A 22,878-nucleotide genomic window follows, 5' to 3' on the forward strand; every position below is an offset into this window, starting at 1 on the left:
TAACTGTTTAAGCGTGTGATCACAACCCAGCCACGGCTCCGTCCAGAGGCAGAAGGAAGTCTCATAAGCCTCATGTGAGGCTGCCGACTTCACCAACAGCCACACAAATTTATGTCCATCAACGATGGATGGAGGGGCGGACAGAATGTGGGAGTGAGATACTTGTTAATAGAAAGGAGTGAAGTGCTAGAAAATTCTATGGGATGGTCAGGACTCCAAAACATGATTCTCAATGAAAGAAGCTAGTTGCAAAAGACCATATATGGCATAAGTCTATTTCTACAAAATGCTCATAATAGGGAAATCCACACAAAGTAGATGAGTGGTTATCAGGAAGTCAGAGAGAGAGGATGGGGTGTTAGACAGTGAAGTCGTGTGTCTCTCTGTGTGTGTGTGTGTTTAGATGTAAAAAATGATCTAGATTTTTAAGTGTTTTTAAATTTGAGTTTTGTTTCGCTATGTATGGATGTTTTGCCTGCATGTATGAGTCCCACATTTGTGCAGTACCCGAGGAGACACGAAGAAGGTGCCATATCCCCTGGAACTAGAGTTACAGATGCCTGTGAACTGTGTGAGTTCTGGGAATCAAACTCCAGTCCTCTGTAAGAGCAACAAGCTGTCAACTGAGCCATCTCTCCAGCCTCTAGCATGAGGTGTTAACTAGGGTTATTAAATTCCTGACTATACTAAAAACCACTAAATTATACACTTGGAGTAGGCAAATCTTATATATAAATTATATCTTAATAATTTTTTGAGGCAAAGAGCTCGTGAACTAATTAGTGGTCAGGCTAGGCAGAGATGACACCAGATGTGGAGGGGAAAGGCTGTCTCTAGCTTGAAAGGCCATCTCCAGGGAGGATGAGGGGACCGCTTTAGGTAGGACCTTTATATGCCACACTAGGGGCAGCAACCTGTGCAGGTTCTTGAGGGCTGGGCATTAAACACTTCAGACCCTGGGTAGCCGCGTTCCACCCTCCACTGACTGCCAGGGTGCCTAAGAAGGCTTGGTGGAGGACATGGGTGTGGAAAGGCTATGCATGTAGCCAAAAGAAATGACCACCAAAACAAAGCAGTCTCCTGAAATATGAGGCAAAATGACCATAGGCAGCTAGTACTGTTGGAAACGGGAGGCTCAAATGAGCAACTGACGTTTTCACCAGATAACTAATGCTCTTTTTCTTCTTTCTCTTTCAGACTATAGCCCTCATTTTCCCTTGGTGAGTACATAACTTTCTACAAATTTGTTTCTAATGTATGATTAGTTTGCTAAAAATGCCTGGGATTTAATTGTTATATAAGGCTTATCTTGTTGGGAAACGAGCCATATGGTCAGCGGGTGACGCACGAATGTAGCTTGCTCGATGGCTCACATCACACTCCTCGTTCTTGTTTTCCTCCTGGCATCCCTCCTGGCTCAGCCACTCAGTGTCCTGAAACATTGTTGAGAGCAGTTCCCACGTGCTCTCCTTTCTCTGGCCTGTGTCTTTCACAAGGGGCTTGCCTTATCTCGGTGGCACACATTCACCACCCCTCAGGGTACACCACGGCACGTGATTGCCTGGTGGGAACCCCTTCTTAAATGGATCTGCTACTGGGGGAGGGGAGACTGCTAAGAAGGTGCTTTTCTGAATGGCATTCTTAGTGAAAAAATGCTTCAGTGTCATGGGATCTTGTGTTTTACACTTTTGGGGTCCAGGTAACAGCAAAATTCTATGTTTCTGATACCTGTAAGAAAAGTATATATATATATATATATATATATATATATATATATATATATATATTGAACAGCATAGCCCAAATCTTACTTTGTTTTATCTTGTTTTAGACAAGTTCTCACTATGTTGCCAGAGCTGGCCTTAAACTCACAATCCTTCTGCTTCAGCATCCTTAGTGAAGAGATTTCAGGCCTTTACCATTACACCACCGTTGCCTGCTTCATAGCCTTTCAAAACCATTTAATCAACTTAATACTGTTCCTCTTTTCAAAGAAAACGGAGAAGGAAGTCTAAGAGATTTGGTTTTGTTTGTTGTTTGTTTGTTGAAGCAAGGTCTCCATCTGTAGGTCTGGATGCTCTAGAACTAGACCAGGCTAGCCTCAAATTCATAGATGATCCTCTTGTTTCTGTCTCCAGAGTATTAAAATTTGGAGCTTGCTCCACCAATGCGTTTTAAAATAACTTCAAGAAGGAAGGGGATGTTTAGCTCATGTGCTGCCCTTGGTGAGCGTCACCAGGGTGTCATCTAGAAAGTCCCAGTTCCTAAATGCTCGGCCTCCTTTGAAATATCTTTGCTCTTGGGACATGCTGTCACATGCCTGTAACCCTAGGTCTTGGGAGATAGAGACAAGAAGTTCTGATTTTCAAGTCTAGCCTGGTCTACAGGAGACTCTATCTCAAATGACAAGACAGAAATAACAACAATAAGCTTTTACCGTGCTCTGGGTTTTAGGGCTGGTGGATTGGTTCATTTGTCTGGCTGGCCTCCTCTGTTAGGCCAGGGGATCTTGATGGTATGTCTCTGTCTGAATGTGAATACCTGTGGTTGTTCCTGATTTGATCAAAGGCAGGTTAGTTATGTGGCTGGGTCTCTGTGTTTTGGTAAGGTGGGCTCATGATAATCAAGAATTTATAAACTACGAAAGAAGGAAGCCTTCATTTGTACTTACTGAGTTTTTACGGTCCTTTATCTGTCTCGTTGTTAAATGTCACCAACTATGAGCGGCATCCAACTCTGCTTGGGTAAGTGGTGGCAGTGGGAACAAAGGGGAGGCTCTTGGCTGGAAAAATATTTTATGGGATGAAGGTTTAATTGCAAGTCAGCAATCTCTGTTGTACTGGAACTCAAGCCATTGTGTGTTGGTGTGAACAAACGCACACTAAACACAACACTGTGGATTTGAGCAGCATTTTTTCCTTATGTTCCTGCCATTCTTGAGTAAAGTATTCAAAGATCAGACTTCATGAATTCATCTTCTTCTCAAACACAGGACACAGATCCTGGTTGGTTAAAAGCATGTGACCTTTGTGCTCCTTGGCACTTCGGTCTGGGCTGGCTTGTGCAGAGTCTGCCTTCCTTCCTCCCATTCTAGGATTTCCTAGCCTCTTGGTCCATTGCCCTGATGCCCATCAGCGAGCCAGCAGCTCTCCAAGTGAGTGATCCTGTGACAGCTGCTTGCCTGGCTCCTCAGCCCCCACCCCACAGCCCTGTTCAAAACCCAGCGAGAGGTTTGGAAGCCAATGTTCTGGCTAGCAATGCTAAACTGACTTTCTATGTGTCTGTGTTTCCATGTGGATCCTGCTATCCAGGCAGCAGCTCCAATCTTCTTGGCCCTGCCTTTTTGCCTCTGACCTTGGTCCTGACCTTTGTGTATTTAGTTGGGTCACTCAGTTCTTGGCTTTAAAAATATGGGTCTGGGAGATGGCTCTGTGGTAGAGGGCTTTCTGCACATGCTGGAGGACCTGAGTTGCAACCCACAGCACCTACAGAAAAGCCAAGCATAGAGGAGAATGCCTGCAACTTCAGTACTGAGGATGGGCAGGACAGGAGAATCCTGAGGGCTAGTCGACCAGGCAGTGTAGCAAAAAACATCAAGTACCCAGTTCAGTGGGAGACCTTGATTCCTCTTGATTGAGGAAGACAGCCCATTGTAAGCCTTTGACCTCCACACTCGTCAGCAAAGGCAAATGCACTAATGTCTGTGAACACATACATGCACACACGTGTACACACGCACACACACACACATCTGTTCTTGACTTCAGTAATCTTCCTTTTTGACTTGAAGAACAAGTATATGAGGAAGGAACGAGGTAATCTCTTCTGCCTTCATTAGGAATCTGCCTCCTGGGCTGCAGGCAAGCTCTCTATTTCATTGGCAAACATTTGAGACTAAGCAAAATGCTTCAGGATTTCAGTGAACAGTCAGAGAATTATTTCTAACTTCTGAAATCTGAAACTGGCGTTTGAGTGACTTGGAACTTTGGCCAGTCTGAGTCAGCAGTGCAGGTAAGCTCCCTAAGGTTGGAGATGGTCTCAAGCCCTCATCCATGCTTCATAGGATGGCTGCAGAGAAGCCAGGTTGGCAGCCTAGCAGAATGGACACACCAAGCCAGCCTCCTTTCTTCTGCCCAGCTTTCCCAGGAGGATGGAGATATTTAAGTGAGATGTGCCCCCATCACAGTTGATAGACACCAACTACTGTGACCACTGCTGATCCTATATTAATATTGCCGCAAAATCAAGGGCAGCTGCTCCCAACTTCTAAAGAAGTATAGGATTGGGCCTCACTATGTGTAGGCACCATACTGTTTGCCAAAAGACCTTCACTTTACTGGCAACATCACTGACTTTCCATTTAAAAAAACCCTATATTAATACTAGCTTTCAAAAGAGTGAAAGTTTTTCTCTTTTGTGTCGGTCTGAGAGAGCCTTTTAAACAAGGGCTTCCCCCTTTTCATTTTGCAATTAACAATAAGCTTAAAATGCTGGCTATGAAAGTGTGAAGAGCTGACTTCAGTCCCAAAGAGCATATTAAAAGCTAGGAGCGGAGGCACACACTTGTAATCCCAACCCTGGGGAGGCAGAGACAAGTCAATACTTGGGACTCGCTGGCCAGATGCCCCAGGGAAAGCAGTGAGCTCCAGGTTCAGTGAGATCCTGCCTCAAACATAAGGCAGAGAGCCATAGAGGAAGACACCTGATGTAGACCTCTGGCCTCTACATGTGAGCCTGGCTCACACACATGCACATGCACACACATGAACAGCTACACACACGTGGACAACACACAAGCTCACACACAAAAGATGAAACAGTAAACTCATGGAGGCCATTCTGTCCCGCCTATCTGTGAGAAAAGGTCTTTCATCTGGAGAGTGTCTGCAACGGAATGGGTTCCTACACCCTAGATCTAATGCAATAGAGCGCGAGAGTTAAGAAATCATGGAAGACAAATAATTAAGGTTTAAATACATTCTCCATACTCAAGGAACAGCTCTGTTTTCAAACCTAAGAATGGCCATAGCCAAGTCAATGCAGTGATGCTGTAAAGTGATTTCACTTTGGCTCGCGGAAATAACAAAGGGATAAGCCTGAACAGAAGGGATAGCCTCAAATAGCAGCTGGGCATTCGCCAGCTCAGCCTTCATGATCTATGCCTCCTCCCCTCGCACTTTCAAAGCATGTTGACTTTTCTCCTCTGAGTCAATGTTCTTTGACAGTGGCGTGAATGGCCATGATAGCAGGACAAAAATCTGAGGTTTTCCAAGAAGAGTCGCTGGCCCTGGTCTTTAAGGTGGAGGTGCTCTTAGGTGGCAGTCCAGGGTGACTTGAGTGGGTAGAGCAGGTGCTGCATGCCCTGAGCTGGCCTTTGAAATGGCAGGAAGGAGCAAGGGTAAGCGTGCAGAGCGCAGGAAGAGGGGCGGTTCTATGAGGTGTGTGGCTTAGGCCTGATGGGAGCCCTTTGCATGCACTTGGGTTTTCTGCCGGTTCCTGGCTCCCTGAGCTTCCTCTCAGATCAGCCGACCTCTGGAAGCAGTGAGAGATTCCTTCCCCTGCTGACCCCTGACGGTCTAGAGTGCACTCTGGGAACGGAGGGTGACTCACGGCCTTCCAGTCCCATCCCCTAGAGAGCTTCCACCTTTCTTTGAGAAGAGCTTCCCAGAGGAGTCTGGTAGGAAGTCCATTGTCACTCCCAGAGGCAGGCAATCCCCATCAATCACCCTTTCCACTTGGAGGGAAAGGGGAACTTCAGTTGTCCATATAAACCCCTGTCTCGTCGCCGCCGCTCCTGAGGCAGACCCTGACATTCATCTTGAAATCCACTTCAGCTAACAGAGAAGCATGGATTCCTCAAGGCCACGATGGCTGCTGTGCATCACCCCAGCTGGACAAGAGGTAAAGGGGGGCCAACCCGAGGGGAGCCTTTCCAGTCTTTATGGATTCTCTCATGCTTGCTAATCATAAAATTTCTGAAGCACCCAAAATTTAGGTTAAAGAATATTACCAAGGCTTTTGAGAAACAAAACTTGGCAAGCACCTCTGTTAACTTTTCCAGTCCTGTGCAGGAAATCTGGGTTTGTCCCTGAGCCGGTTTGTGTCTGCAATAGCCCCAGCTGGGGCTATGCACAGACCTCGGCAGGGAGCCACTGTCTGTTTGGGCCTGGAGGGGTTTGGAGGGCCATCAGATCACCAGGAATCAAAGGTGAAGTTATTCTTTCTGGCCACCGGAATGGTTTCTACCTATTATCAACTAGGCATTTTATCATCAAGAGTGCCCTCTTGATCATCCTTTGGGATGTGGGAAATGGCACTTTAATTAAAAGTGGCACACTGAGAAAGGAGGAGGAGGTACCCGAAGCAGGGCATGGGCCAGGTCTTCAAGATGTCGGCCTTTGGTGCCAGAAGCCAGCCCCACCCCAAGCACGGTGAGGTTTTCCCGGCTGTGGAGCTCGAATGGTAGGAACAGATGGTGTGAGCAACAACAGAGCAGCACCAGCTGCCTGGGGTGGGGGGTGGGGTGGCATCATTCACAATGCAGTGGGGGAACGACCAGAAATGCGAGCCCCATTGTGGGTGAGTCACGGGGAGATTTCTCAGACCCACCGGACCTCTGAATTAGGAACAAGGTCAGGTGCCAAGTGCAAGGACAGATGCAGAGCTGAGAACTTACTCTCAACGGCATCTCCGTCATCAGAGTGTGTCCTGTGGCAGTTGGGATGTCAAGCAACAGATTAGATGGCAGCATCTTTTCAAAACCTGCCAATTGGCTTTTCAGAACTCAATATGATGTGAAGTTTAATATAAGGTATTTAAGGCGTTAGGGGAAGGATCCCTGTGGAATTACAGAATGAAGAACCTCACGGGTTCTCTGCATAGCACAGCAGAAATAAGGAAATGCAAGAGGAGAGACTGGATTTGTGCTATTTTGTGGTGAGGGCTGCTTGGGTCTCAGTGACTTTTTAGGAGCATGTTGACGATGCTTGAATGTTAAACTGATTCCAGACAACTCCACAGAACGATCTACAATGAGAAATGGCACAAATAAGTGAGGCGTGGAAACTCGTGATTGTGATCCAAAATCTGGGAGGCAGAGGCAAGAGGATTGCTGGAGTTCAAGGCCTGTCTAGGCTACGTAGTGAGATGTGTGCTTGTTAGAACTGCTGTGTCATGTGGCCACAGAAAAACAACATTCTGATGTTGGTGGAAATGACTATTTGGAGAGCAAGGCTTGGTCCATTTCCTGTTTTGCTAAATGATTTAAATGCCTTATCCTTAAAGCACAAATTCTGTTTATTATCAGGTGAATCCAATATAGGACACTTGGCAGTTTATAAAGCATGCTCAAATTTATTATCTCATGTGGGCCTCATACATGCTTGAGAAACAGTCTGGATATGCCTTTGCATCTCCACCCTGAAGATTAAAAATCAGAACCAGGGGCTAGAGAGACAATTAAATGGGCAACAGCCCTTGCTGTACAAGTCCGAAGACTTGAGTTCCAATCCCCATTTATGATGTAAAAAATCAGGTGTAGCTCCAAAGCCACAGAGAAACTCTGTCTCGAAAAACCAAAAAAAAAAAAAAAAATCAGGTGTAATCGCATATCTGTAACCCCAGTGTTGTGGAGGGCAGAGGCAAGAGGATGACTGGGGCTTGCTGGCTACTAGCCTAGCTCCACATTCAAAAAGAAATTGTCTCAGGGCATAAGGCAGAGAGTGATACAATACAGCAGGGCCATTGAGGTTCTCTTCGGCTTCTAATCCTCCATTAGTGCACACATATAACTACAGAGAGAGGAAGAGAGGGAGGGAGGGAGGAAGGGAGGGAGAGAGAGAGAGCAAGGGAGGGAGAGAGAGAGAGGAAGGGAGGGGAGGGAGGGAGGGAGAGAGAGAGAGCAAGGGAGGGAGAGAGAGAGAGGAAGGGAGGGAGGGAGGGAGAGAGAGAGAGAGAGAGAGAGAGAGAGAGAGAGAGAGAGAGAGAGAGAGAGAGAGAGAGAGAGAGAGAGAGAGAGAGCATAGGAAACAGACCCAGGCGGATTGGAGGATTGGAGAAACAAGTCAACAGGACAAGCAATATCTGTGGGGTTAGCAACCTAGTAACATGATAGTTTGCATGCGAGCATCTGTGTGTTAGCATGTGAATGCAAGTACCCAAAGGGCCCAGCAGCATCCCCTGTGGCTGGTACCCTAGGCAGCTGGAAGAAACCTGACTCCTGGGAACTGCCCAGATACTCTCCAAGAGCAGCACATGTTTTAACCACTGAGCCATCTCTCTAGTCCCTATACATGTTACTTTGAACACGAACTATGTGCCATTTCCTAGAGCAGACCATCTCAGCAGAGCTGTTTGAAATCCATTAAAGAAAATCAGCAAATCCTTCCCAGCGTCCCTCTAACTGGCAGAGTCCCTGTCCTACTTGAACACCAGTCAGCTCTCATAGCCTTCACCCAAGGGAAGGTCATACACACTGAAAGGAAGGGCTCCACTATGAACAATGTTATTTTACAGCTGTGCTCTGCAAGTACACAGAGCACACAGACGAATCCAAACGTTCTGTGGGCTGTGCACATGGCTGGTGGGTGGATCGCTGCGTTTTGGAACAACCTCATGACCATCAAGTTGATCTTGGCCAGGGTTCCCAAAGATTTCCGTATGTTATCTGCTAACCAAATTCAGTTTTCTAATCTCTCTTCACACCCTCGCCAGGTTTCCTTCCAGCACAGCCTGTCCACTCCCTCACCGAATGTTTATCAGTATCTCCTGCTGGCTCAAAGTTGTGTATGGGGATTTAAAAAAAAGAATGTGATGGGGGCTGGGGAATGCTTGTGCCTTCGGGGCAAGCATGAGGACCTGAGCTCCGATCCCTAGCACTTACCTAAAAAGCTGGGCATTCTGGCAGACACATATAATCTGAGCACTGGGCAGGCAGAGACAAGAGAATTCCTGGGCCTTACTGCCTAGCCAGTCTAGACAAATCAGTGAGCCCCAGGTTCAGTGAGACCCTCTGTATCAAAAACTTAAGGTGGAGAGTGACTGAGAGAGAGATTTGACGCTATCAACTTCCGCCCTCCCCCCATACCCTAACACGCATGTTCACATACACACGCACCGCCCCCCCCCCACACACACCCACTAAAACAAAAGTGCTAAGTGCTAGGTCTGATTTAGTCTGCAAGGCTAGCACTGCCTGGGGCCTTGCTGTAGCAAGAATGAGTGTGCTTTTTGTGCAGGAGCTTAGAGGAGACTTGGATAAAGACAGACAGCAAGCCGGTGGAGACCAGTATCCTGGTAATTTGATGATTTTGTTCAAGAAAGCCAAATGACTTGGACGTGTTCCTTCACACACACCCGAGTCACAGCTTCCTGGTCTAAAGTATGAAGAACTGCATATGGAGTTTTATAAAGGTCTCCTTAAGACAAAACTCTGTGGTGGCTGGGTGTGAACTAATGACAGAGATCCCCAACAGAGAGTGACCGGCTGCATCTACCAACCACGACTGTGGACCCTGGTGTTAGCCCCCTTCCCTACTGGGATGGGTTTGTAAATTGTGAACATCTCTGTTTTGACAGCCGTCATCCTGCAGCTGTCTCGGTTCACTTCTATTTGTTTTCAATCTGCCAAAAAAAATTGAAATTTTATTTGAAAAGCAGTCAGCTTTTTTCCCATTCTGCTGTTCCCAGGTAGGAAGAAAAGACAAGCACTAGGATTCTGTGGACTTGTGTAGTGTGAAGCGGCGGGGCCACCCGGCCGCCGGCTAGCTTTACACCCGAAATAATTACACGGAAACTGTATTCTTTTAAAACACTGCCTGGCCCATAGTTTCAGCCTCTTATTGGCTAATTCTCATATCTTCCTTTAACCCATATTTAGTAATCTGGGTAGCACCACGAGTTGTGGCTTACCAGGAGAGATCTTAACCTGCGTCCATCTCGGAGAGCAGCAGCATGGAGACTCCCTATGGCGACTGCCTGAAGCGTCTCCCCCACTCTACTTCCTTGTTCCCACAATTCTGTTCTGTCTACTCCACCTACCTAATTTTCTGTCCTCTTAAAGGGCCAAGGCAGTTTTCTTTATTAATAATGAAAGAAACATAGACAGATAACTCTCCTCCATCAGACTTGAACTTTCCAAAGTGAACCCAGGCTGAAGCTTGGTGGCCAAGCATTTGCCTAGTGTGCAGGAGACTCCTGAGTGTCACCCCCCAGAGATGCAGAACGAGAGGGTGGCTCCCTGCTGACCCGAGAGCCATTCTACATAATCGTTCTTGCAGCCATACGGTGGTTTTACTTCACTTATGTGTGTGCTTCATTGCAGAGGCCATTTCACATACTGAGAAACCACGGACACCCCAGTATTACCCTGTCCCCCCAAGACACACACTTGGGAGTTTGACAGAGGTCAGATTGGGACAATCTATGTTGTTGAGATGCTAGAGGTACCTGACACACACCACCAGTCCCAGGAATTTCTAGTTCGCACTCCGATTTTGGCTTTCTGCCAATGTGAAGCCAGCACTGACATTCTCGAATGCCGTTTCCTGTTGTGGGCGGCTTGATTTAATTTTTAATGAGTGATTCACTGTCCATGGCCATGTGTTTTCCTCCTGTTTCACTGAGTATTAAGTCATGTTTCCTTTAAAACATTATTTTTGATATCAACTGAGAGCAATGTGGCGCTCAGCTGTGGAGACAAAGGGACACAGTCACATCCCTGAAGAAATGGCATTTAACCTGCCCCAGGAAATGACAGCTGTGTGACTGATGTTCTCCAAAGGGTAGAATCCCTCTTCAACATTTAAACTGTTTCTTTTATCGCACTGATTTGCAGAGCTGTGTGATTTTAAGAGCAGTTTTCAGAGGTTTTAACTGTTTATCTAGATCCTTGGAGAGCCTCATGGTAGGTGTCTCTAATGGAAAGTCTGGCCAGAACATCAGTTCCTCCATGTTTGAAGGTATTCCTCCCTGCCTGTTATTCAGCACCAGAAGGACATGATCCCCCAGAGCTGCTCCTTTGCTCTTTGGTCTCTTCTCTTGACAAACTCTCACTTGATGCCAAATGTGGAGCACCCTGATCTCATGAAGGGACTCTCCTTCCTGGTTTTAGCAGGGAGCAGGGGGGGCTGCTGGATGAGTCCTCCCGGCTTCGCCCTACACCCAACTCAATGAGCCCTCAGCATCGTATTTTACAGTGATACCTATAGACTTGGGAATCCGTGAGGATGAGGTTGATAATCACAGCCCCCAAAGGGCTCAAAGAGGCAGCAGGAAGATGAGAAGGACAAGGGCCGTGCTAGATAGGATAGATAGGTCAGGAAGAAACAGGGGCAGCTGCAGGAATGAGGGCCAGGGAGATGATTCAGCAGAGAAGGTGCTTGCCTCAAAGTCTGATGGACTTCGATCCCACATGGTTGAAGGAGCGAGCTGACTGCTTCAACTTATTTATCATCTGACCCCCCCCACAAACCACATACACGCATGCATATATGAGCACATACACATGCACATAAACATGCACACACACTAAATGTTTGCAAGAAGGTCAAAGTAAACGTTATTAATAAAACAATTGGAAAGATGCTATAGCTGTACTTCAGGGGAAACAATGACCAAGAAAGCAGTCCTGCTATAGGTGAAGATTCCTAAAAGCACAAGAGAGCAGCGGGCAGAGGAGGAGGGAATGCAGACCTTCTTTGAAAATAATTTTTTTGTTTATTTGGTGGTGAGGATTGGAACCAGGGTCTAACATGTCCTACCAAAGAGTTCTACTACTGAGCCCCTCCCTCTACTCAACCCCCCCCCCAAATACACTAATCTGTTCTTAACCCAACTTTTGAGCCTGGGCTCAGGAGGTGCCAGTGCTGAGCAGAGGAGACACCCTGTGACAGGTGGCTGTACTCTGGCTCTCCTGGGCCCACTGGAGCTCAGGAGACACATGTACACTCTAACAGGCAAACAGCAAGCCGGAGCAACAGCCTTCCTCCCCTTGCTGATTTACCTGCATCCAAAACCCAAGCAGTGCTTCAGAAATCCAGCCGCCTCTACCAAGACTCAAACGCTGAGTCAGAAGCCCAAGGCTGTGCTCCAAAGCCTAGGAACCACGGAACGACAACTGAATCTAGATCTGCACCTCCAGCCCAAGAACATGGAACACAACCCAAAGCCCTGGTCTGAGAGCCACGCCTCCATTCCAGGCATCGTTAACAGTGGTGTGGACGGGAGCCTCCATTGTGCATCCAAGCGTGCTGACCTCCTAAAGTTCTTTGAGATTGGAAATGAGGCTGTTGGGCTCCAGCACACACTTTCTGAATGTGCCTGCTATGCGCACAGCTGTATCCTGGAGATGTGCCTTTTATTCTTTTTGGAAAGCCATGAGAATTAAGGCAATGGACAGTCTGCTCCTTCCAACGCAGATTTGAATAAAGACAGAGCTTATCAAGGGTCTGAGATACTGGTGTTGCCTGGCTGAGGTTCTCAGGCCAACAATCAAAGGTCTGCTTTAAGAGAGTAAAATACAGGAAGGGAGAGGAGAAACCCAGGAGAGGGGCCCATTGACACAGACCCATAAGTTCAGCTGAAGGAAATGCCTACCTTCCTATTTCCTATTTCCTACTGAATCCACATTTTCTGTAATACATGACTCATAACTAGAAATCACGCTTAGTCAGATCACTGCCCAGAGCAGATGATCATCTATTTTATCCCATCTGACTGTGCCATGGGGGTAAGGGCCATCACTGGTGAATGAACTCATTGTCTTTGAGTCCCCAGGACTTTCCCAGCACCTAGCAGATCTGAGAAAACTTGAAAACTGGTCTGTAACTATGTAAAAAAATGAACAGATGGGCATGAGGAGAGGGCATTCTGTACCCAGCCGAAGGCAACACTCACTGCGAGCCAGCCAGACGCATCAAATGCCCGGTCACTTTATCAAAGAGTGGTGGTGGAAAAAGCTTTTTTCTTTTCTTCTCTTTTCCCTCTGGACCCATCCTAATTGGTTTTGTTTGGTTTCTTTTACTTCTCTTTAATATCACACTCCCTCGGGCATCCGGGGTACTCTCAGGCCTTGGACTTGGCAAAAGGAGGGAGGCCACACAACCTCCATTTCCCTGTGCCTGAACCCAGTCTTCTACTGTGCCACTGGGGGAGGAGCAGACAGTAGAAGATGCACCCCCCCCCCAAGGAGTGTGGTAGAATGTGGATCAAGACACCAAGCTCCTGGAATGTGCACCACTGCCCATTTTACCTAAAAAACACAACTTCAAGAGATAGCAGATTTTGAATGGATTTCACAGAGAGAATTCAGAGTCTTAGGCCTCTGGCTGGGGCTTTCCTGAGCAGGGCCTGAGGGACTTCTCAGATCACATCTTCTGGAATCAGCCCTGGGAGTGCAGAGAGGGGGTCAGCTTGCTGTATGCTCACCCGTGGGGGTGGTAGAAACAGAAGCACATATGTGCCCTTTGCAGCTGGGCTCTGAAAACCCCAGATTCCTTATCTGTTTCTAGAAAGGTCTTCCCTGTCCAGTCACATCCAATGCCCAATGTATATGTTTATGTCCTGCCTCCCTGTCCTACTGACTTATGTTGTCATGGAAACACAACCCACTGTTTAGACCTGCTGTGTTTGTCCAGCCCCTCCTCATGAGATCTTGGGCCATCTCTCTCTCTTTTCCCTCCCTCCTCTGACACACACACACACACACACACACACACACAGGTGTGCTAAAGAAATAAATCAACTAACACCTCATGCATCTCCGGTACTCTTTAGTGGTCTCCTTGTCAGCACCACTGGCTCCTGAGACCTCTTTGGAGGATGTGGCCAAGTTTATTGTACTGTGTTGTGACTGTGCAGGCAGGAGGCAGGCGGGCATGTTGGTACTTCCAGGTCCCTCTCCGCTTTGTCAGAGGGAAGAGCCTCTGGTTCTGTGCCAGCACCACGCCAGCCAGGACTATACATCCTGGTTTAACTTGGGGCTTTGACACGACTTGTCTTCCCAATCCCCGCTTCCACAGTTTCAAAGAGTTAATAGATGTGTCCACTGATCAAAGCCACTTATTAGCATTGAGCTCCTGTGTCTCAATGGGTTTAGTCACTCAATCCTGTGTCCAGAAATGAGGCACTGGAATTATGCCGGGGGTCATCTAACAAAAAGAATGGAACTTCTCTCAGTACCGGTGCTGTGGTTCCTCTTTCCATGCCAGCTGGCAAGAGAAGCCTCCAGTACAGGATGGCTCCAGCATTCGACAGCCAACAGACTCTCATATCTCCCTCAGAGGTGAGGACCCAAAACACAACTCTCACCTGTCTGAATTCAAGAATGAGGTGAAAGGTATGGCTGGCGATGGCACAGACTACCCACTTGAGTGGTAAGGGAGGCCACTCAAGATCTCACGAGTCCTGATACCTAGTTTCCTTAAAGATCTGGATAGGCTTGGCGTCCTGCTGATCTTGTCCCTAAGTCAGAGCAAGCTAGGAGGAGTCTTGGGCTATTAGCACTGGAGCAGCCTATGCAGAGATGGCCAACACCACGCAGAGTAGAGGAGAGGGCACTGGGAAACTTTGTGGGGGAGTAACTGGAGGTTACCCCACTTTTCTGATAGACGGAAGAACAGGGGGAGTGAGAAGGCTTGGTTTTCAAAACCACCTGGAACTCTAGCTCTAGGGGAGCCAGTGCCCCCTCCTGGCCTCTAAGGTTAACTGCATGCATGTAAACACACGCACAGGCACGCACACACAATAAAATCTTAAAACCTAAATAATAAATGTTCTAAAAGGAGTTTCTCTCGCATTCTCAAGACCTGCATACTCTCAAGGTTCATGGATCCCGAAAAGCACCACAGAGTTGCCCATGATGGCTTGGCTGATGGTCTAAACACTAAACCTGGGTTGCAGAATTGGACGGCACCCATGGCTTCCTGTGATTTAATTAGCAACATCTGCAGTGTGATGTTTCAAGCACCTACATGGAAACCTAGTTTCCAATGATGCTAGAATATTCAATTATTTTTTTTGAAGGGATCTCAAGATAGCGGCAGCAAGCACCACCTACCTTTGCTGAGCGCCAAAGGAAAATAGTCCACTTATGAAGCTACTCATCCCTCCCTGCCTCATTTAGCATTCTGTTCATGTTTATCCTAGCCGTGCACGCACACATTAAAAAGTTATCTGAGCTCACCTTGAACCAAATGGACTTGACCTCTATTTATAAAACGTGCTTTAGTGTGAAAAAGTGAGCCTTCTTTCGGAGTTCAGCAAGCCATCTGCCTCTGGCTTGTTCCTGTGTTAGAGGTCAGCCTTGGGGTGAGTCTCATTTCTCTTGGAAAGCTCACGGTGTGGACACCTTGTTGCCAGGAATCAGTGTGATTGACTTTTCATTTCAGAGTGATGTCAAGGCTCATGTTATTCCCAGTGTGGACACCGAGCGGTGAATGATGTCTAATTATTTGGAAAGGAGTAGGCTTCTTGAGGGATGTGCAGTGTGGGGAACTTCTGTTGCCTGGCAACATGTAACTTTACCAGTGTGTCACCAAAGACATTTTAAAGGGCTAGAAACACACAGAGAGACAATTGTATGTTAGGAGGAGAACTTAGAAGCTGCCCTGTTAGAACCATTGCTTCCACAGTAGAATGTACACACTGAAGAGCAGGTGTGGGTGGGGCTGGGTGTAGAGCACATGCCCAGACATAGGTGTGTGCGTGTACACACGCGCACAGATGCCTCTGCATGAACTTGCATGGAAGCCAAGTGTGAACCTTGAGGGGTCCTCCTCTATTGCTCTCTACCTTATCTGTTTTTTGGGTTGTTTTTGAGGCAGGGTCTCTCATTGAACATGGGACTTACCATTTCAGCCCGACTGACTGACTGGTCAGGGACCCCCAGGATCTGTGTGTCTCCATCCTCCCAGCAAGAGAGTTACAGGGCAGCCCATCAGCTGATCTTTCTCCATGGGTGCTGGGATTCAATCTCAGGCTCCCCTGCTTGCACAGAAAGTAATGCACTCACTGAGCGATCTCTCCAGCCTCACCAGATTCCTCTTTCCCAGCCACGCTTCTCAGTCTAAGGTCGGCATCTAAGCTTGTATGCCTATCGCTCCCTTTTGCTCTATCTGAACCATTGCAATAGGGGATGGTGTCCATAAACTCCTGACTCCCCATCCCCCCACCTAACTGCTCACTTCCATTCTCTGTCTCCTTCCCTGCAGGCAACTACACTCATGAAAACATTTCTGACGAGAAGGAAGGAGGCAGGCTGTGTGCTCAGATGCAGGCCTGGTGTGTCCAGGCTGCCGTGAATTACCGTAAATGTCGCAACCCTCATTTCTTTTTGAAGTGGGTGTTGTAAGAAGTGTGTCCATTTATCATGGCAGCCTGCGTCTGAGATCCCCACAGCATTCTTTCCTGTGTGGAGAATGCTTTCTTTGTGTCACTAAAACAACAAAACTTCTCAGTCTGTGATCGTGCCATGGGAGGGGATTCTGGAAGGGGATGCGAGGGACACAAAGCAAAAATGAGAGAGAGAAAGAAAGACTGAGGGGGGCAGAGAGAGAGAGAGGAGCAAGAGAGACAAGATTCCACAACTAAATGAATCAAACTTATATTAACTTAATTTTTAAGTCAAACTTAGATTAATGTTTTCCTTGCTTTATAATTATCTACTTTTTTTCCTAAATGGCAGCCCCTAATATCCAAGCCCTAGGGTATTGCTCCCTTTTTAATAACACCCCCCTCCCCCGTTGGAGTGAAAGCTGGCTACTTCCCTGAGCATCCTGATTGGCAGGAGGAATAAAGGGAAGCTCTCTGTAGCTACTCTCAGGGCAGCTTCCCCTGTCCTCTGAGGCTGCTGAACTGAAGTCAGCACTCTACTCAGAAGCTGAATCCTTGGGTTAGCCCCTCAGAGGATCAGCATCCTTGAGTTCAAATCCAGTTCAGCCTGGGAGTTCTTCACCTCTCAGAAAGCCAGGACACTAAAGGCTGAGAAATGAGATAACCATCACATTTCTTAAGGTAGAGTTCTCAGATACCGACTAAGTACAGCGCGCGCGCGCGCGTGTGCGTGTGCGTGTGCGTGTGTGTGTGTGTGTGTGTGTGTGTTGGTGTGCAATGGGGATACCAGGCTTATTCACTGAGAAGTATGTAATGCTTAGTTTTAAACAATAACTTGTCACATCTTAAAAATTATTTGAGGAGAGCCTCAGTGAAGGGATGGCCTAGATTAAATTGGCCTGTGGGCATGTCTGTGGGGACCGCCTTGATTCTTAATTGTCCCAAGAAGACCTAGCCCATTGTGTGTGGCACCATTCCCTAGGCTGGGTCCTGAACCGTATGAAAGGAGAAAAAGCTATTTGAGCAAAAGCACCAGGCAGGCAGCATGGGTGTGGTTGTTTTTTGCTCTTGACTGTGGGTGCAATGTGACTAGCTGCCTGAGTTTCTGCCTTCTTTTGCCCTCAGTGATGGGACTGAAGTCTGGAAGTGTAAGCCTAGTAAGCCTTTTCCTCCTCAAAGATGCTCTTGGTCAGGGTGTTTGATGGTGAGAACAGGAATGAAGCTAGAACTTGAGTGGATATGGAAGATCTTCCAACAAGAAAACATGTTGCTCCTCCTTCCAACTTCATGGCTTCTGCTCTTTACAAACTATTTTTCACAGTACCAATGGGTGATACGCATGTTCTCCCTAACTGTTTAATGCAGGGACTAAGTTGACGCATTATAAGATGTTACCTCCTTTTCTAAGTCCCACTGCATCCATCACGTTTATGCCAGCATGCACACACATGGTCCTCTGAGCTGCTCTTCCACCCTGTGGGATGGAGCTGAGAGTCCGCTTAATGATGTTGTACATGACGAGGTGTTTGTTTCTGGAAAACCCTGTACCATGTGAAGCAAATGGCTTGATTTAAGTGTTCGGCTTGACTGTGATTCAGAACTGAACGCACGGCCGCAATACTGCAGCAATCACTATGGCAACCAGTGGAAATAATGGCCCCCTTCGGGAATAAAAGAGATCTCAGATCCCCTCGAAATCAGTCAGTGGTGTTGGCGGTTTGCAGTAGAGGTGGTTTTCAGTGATTGCTTCATACTTTCCTTATGGACAGAAAGCAAATGGGCAAGAGAATTTTCAGACAAATAAATGGATTTACAGATAACTCATGTGATAATCTAAGCCACGGAGGAAAGCAAGCCAGCAATTCCAGCAGCTGATGAGCAAGTGCACAGGGCATTCCATCCGCAAGGCTGTCCCCCGGCTGTTAGAAGCCACACAGAATGGCCCTGGACAACCTTTGTTGGCCTATGTGGCCATTAGAGACTTTGCACATTTTCTTATTGGAGGCAGAAATGCTAGTGAGCTAAATGAATCAGAACACATAAATATGCAATGCCTCCTTGGCACATGGAAAACACTCAATGCTCAGTACTTCAGACTCTCAGGAAAAAATTAAAATGAGTGCCTGAATTACTCTTACGAGTAATATAAAATGTACGATTCTGCAGCCAGCAGCTCTCCTGGAAGGATGCACTGGGGTGCAGAGGCATCCTTGTTCCTCCTACATGGCCTGAAGCTTTGTTAGAACTCTTGCTCCACATCTGAGGCGCATCTGCACTGCTGTCCTGAGACTCGGAAGCACAGTCTCTCCATGAAGTAGCATGTCCCTGAAGTAGCATGATATCTGAGTTTCCTTGCGGAATCTGAAATAAAGACGCCCCCATGAATGCTCCACTCCATCACAGGGTAAGGAGGGTTTTCTCAGACAAGGAGGTGGCGTCGGGAGCGCCAGGTTTCCAGCTAACAGGATGGGAAGTAAAACCGAGCGCGCGTTTCCCTTTTTATTTTAGTGTTTGCTGTGGGAGAGGTAAGAGATGACTTTGATATGAGAAGTTATCTCTCTAAGGTCACGTCATGCCTGAAATAGAAGTGTTTTCTAAGCTGAGGGGAGTGGGGGCTGTTAGTCAACGGATGGGAAGTTTTGGTTTTGGCTGGGTGCCTCAACACTTCAACATTTATTACACGCCAAAGCATCTGTTAAAGGGTAATCCTGATTTAAATGTATGTGTTACGATAAAAAGAAAAAAAAATCTCTGCACCACATTTAAGGAAAAACACTACCCCCATGCTTCTGGGAGATGCCTGGCCTTGTGTCTTCCTCAGCTCATGTCACAGCTCAGTGAGCTTGGCTCGGAGAGCATCCTTTGAAAGTGAACTGTGAGCACAGACTTTCATTCTGAATCAAACCCCAAGGCGGAGCCCATGACAGAGGCCTCTCATGGTGCTTTCTCAGTTCCTGTGGGCTGAGAATCCACCTCGGCCTGGGAGGGGGCCCTCTCACCGTGCACTCCTCTCTAAGCTTGGTGGCCAGAAGGCTTCTAACCACCACTTGGTGCTGCCCACTAGAGTGGCCCTGCGTTTTATTTTATTCCATACTAATTTACTGATTAAAACTTCCTGGGGCAGGGCGGGGTTGCTGGAGAGATGGCTCGGTGGTTAAGAGCATTGGCTTTTCTTCCAGAGGACCTGAGTTCAATTCCCAGCACCCACGTGGCAACTCACAACTTTCTGTAGCTCCAGTTCCAGGGGATCTGGCACCCTCACACAGACATATGCAGGCAAAACACCAATGCGCATGAAATAAAATAAATTTTAAAAAATTCTTTTAGAAACTTTTTATAAATCAGTTTGATGCTATGAATGATAAATTTATTTTGAAGCATTTATTTCAATAAATGCCCTCCTGTAAATGCTCCTGCTGTTTTTTTGCTACAATTTCACTTCAAGACAGGGTCTTATTGTGTATCTCTGACTAGCCTGGTTTTACTATGTAGACCAAGCTGACCTGTCTCGTAGGGTTCAAGGAATGTGTCATCACACCCAGCCCTGATTTCTGGTGACGGTACAAGAGCCAGCAGCCAATAACCCCCAAGGAAAATGATTACAGGAACACCTGCAAAAATAATATAGTGCCTTGTGCATTCAGAGCCTGCTTGGGTGCATTCACACCAGTGCTGATTGCCTGTGTATTCATGGATGGGCAAAGGGATGCCCAGGAAGCCCCTTCCATTACTGTTCTACATGGTGAGACATATGTGTCTTCTAACCATTTTAAATTTGTTCTCTAATGTTGGCACTCAGGAACTCAAAAACGTCTCATCAGTTCTAGTTCATGTGTGTGCATGGCTCAAGCTGCCATTTGTAAAACGCCAAATCCATGTAGTTGTTTGGCGCTGGCTTACTGTGCAGATAAAGCACGCCCGTTGGTGTCTTTTTGTTTCTATAGATTGTTATCTAGTGTGTCAGCAATTTCTCTTGGACTCGATACTTAAGAACCATATGTCTATGAAGCTAAGAGGAGGGGGCTAACATTTTGAGCCAACATCTTTGGATTAAGATCAAAATGTGAATGGTGGTTTAGGAACCATCCAAAGGGAAGCAGATTGAGCCATGGCTCGGAATTTCCACACTGGGAGAGGAGGGGTTTTTATTGTTTGTTTTTGTTGGTTTGTTTTTTCTCTAGCTGAACTCTTTTTTCTTCCTCTCCTTAAAAAAAAAAAGTACACAGCTTATGGCTTAAGACTATATCCCTTTGACTGAACAGCGTATATTCTCATGGAACTGTGCTTGCAAAATGCTCAGACTGTTTTTTAGTGGCTAATGATGCAGCTGTGTGGGTAAGCACAGACACTGGCTTACCTGGGAAATATTTCTGGTGTTTATGAGATCAGTCTTGCCGCTGAGAATAAGCACCAGGTTTCATTTTACATCTCAGTTCCTCTAAATCAGTTTATCCGTGAGCCCCAGTCTTTGCCCTATAAAGCAGAGAAAGCCTTATAAGCTCTTGGCTCCCCACCCAAACACTTAGCTGCTCCCGTGGTGCACTGTGAGACTTCTGTAGAACTCATGGAGGTCGCTGTCCAGAAATACAGAGCCAGCCGTGTTCAGAAGCTGTTCAGGATCCGCTACTTCCCTGGGAGCAGTGGATCAGGGGAGGGTCCCTGAGCATCTGAGTTACCACATGGCACATCTGTAGTGGGATCTGTAGTTCACTTTAGCGTGTGCCTTACTGTATTTCATGTTTGCAAAGGCTGGGGCGGACAACACGATGAGACAGGACTTGCATTACCTTCCTGTCGACTTGGGGTCTGTTGCAACTGCTCCGTATTAAAGAGAAGTCTCAGTGTGCATGCACATGTGTTAGGAGCATAGGGCTGGGTGTACAGATATGCGTGTGTGTGTGTGTGTGTGTGTGTGTGTGTGTGTGTGTGTGTGTGTGTGTGTGTGTGTGTGTGTGTTGTGAGCAGATCAGTCACAGAAAATGGTGAGGGGGTATCATGCCGACATTGGAAAGACTTAAGAGAAATGCTGACTTTTGAAACTTGATTCCAGAGACTGGCTTGGTCACTTAGTGTGCTGAAGGAGAGCTTACAGAAAATAAAATGTGAGCACTGGTAGAACGCCAGAGCTTTCTTTACACGATGTTCAATCCCAGGGTAGAGGTGGGAGTATCCGGGATGTTTCTCCAGTTTTGATAGCCACTGAGCCTTTCCGCTCCACTGTCGGGCTTTCAGCATTGCCGCCTGAACCTGGGATGCTTCCTACCCCTGCACTGCAGTCAGGCTCCACAGTCTGGGGGCTGGCACACCTGCCCAGGCCTGGGCCTTGAGGAAATGCCCTCTCTATAGACCATGCACTCTAAGTCCTGATGCTCTAAATCTCTGAGGATGCTGAAGTGTTCTGGGGGCAATAACCAGGGAGGGGTTCTCTGATTTAGGGAGAGCAGCCACATGTCAGTGAGCAGACATGAGGAAGCTCCATGATGGTTTGTGGTGAGCTTTTGTAAACATTGCCAAGGACTCTGAGGGTCCCAGCTTCTCCTTTCTGCCCTCCATATATAAACTCATTCTGTCGTTTTTGCAGAAGGGGCAATGGCTGTGTTCCCTCTCATCTGCTCTCTGCAGGCTGGAGGGCAGCCCTGCCTCAGCTGCTGTATCCAGCAGAGCCTGGCTGCTGTAAGCCTCGCTGTGCTCAGGGAGAAACTCCAGCCCTTGGCAGCCACATGCTCACCAGAATGCCTCCAAAATCCACAGTGGATGGGTCCCGAATTGGAAGCGCCAAGCTGTCATGGCGCAATTTGCAGCTAAGCCTGGGTTGTTCCCAAGTGCTCGGTTTTGATCAGCCTCTCAGGGATATGAGGGAGATGAGGACATCGAGTCCATCCGGGGTAAATGGGGGAGGAAGCTTCCAGGAAGTTTGCATTATAAAGGTGGTCATTTATTCAAAGACTCCCTTAGGTAAGACAGTGTTCTGCAGGAGAAAGTTGGTAGTGAACATGGCTTTCCAGTCCCGGGGTCTTAGCAATTGCAAACAGGTGGGAATAGGGCACCACCAACTGTGCACACAGGGAGAGCAAGCACCCACACTTGCTCATCCCTTGCCCCTGTTCAAGTACTCTGTGCAGCAGAGGGGGCCATGCTCTAGTAGCTGAGTCAATGGATGAGGATGGATGGATGAATGGAGCCACATCAGCTCTCTCTGCAGCACTGGGGCACCTTGGGTCTCACAATAGCATGGTTGATCTCTATACATTCATTTGTATAGCTATATCTCTACACATGCATATATATGCACGTGTATGTATATACATACATACATACACACATACATATACACTCAAGTATGGAAAAGCAGAGTGTCCCAGCTTGTCACTTTCTTGCTGAGAGGTAGAGGGAACTTGACCTCTGTTGGGTTGCCCTTTACCTCCCTGATACCTTTTGCATGGTACTCAGCAGGACACTGCCTATGAAGAGCCCTGTATTGTCTAGCTGTGCAAGTGTTTGTAGTCTCCTAATGTTACTGGATGGCAGTCACTTTTTATTTAAGGGAAA

General features: G+C 47.3%; 1 protein-coding gene across 1 annotated transcript in view; it reads left to right on the forward strand.

Annotated features, from left to right (window-relative positions):
• The first annotated feature begins 5,713 nt into the window (after positions 1 to 5,713).
• Ptpre (protein tyrosine phosphatase receptor type E) overlaps positions 5,714 to 22,878 on the forward strand; it is a 79,749-nt gene continuing 62,584 nt past the window's right edge. The window contains exon 1 of the mRNA XM_038332219.1: positions 5,714 to 5,901. The gene's annotated coding sequence lies outside the window, so the exon portion shown is untranslated. The remainder of the gene's footprint in view (positions 5,902 to 22,878) is intronic.

Source organism: Arvicola amphibius, chromosome 1 (assembly GCF_903992535.2).
Source record: "Arvicola amphibius chromosome 1, mArvAmp1.2, whole genome shotgun sequence".
Classification (NCBI taxonomy): Eukaryota; Metazoa; Chordata; class Mammalia; order Rodentia; family Cricetidae; genus Arvicola; species Arvicola amphibius.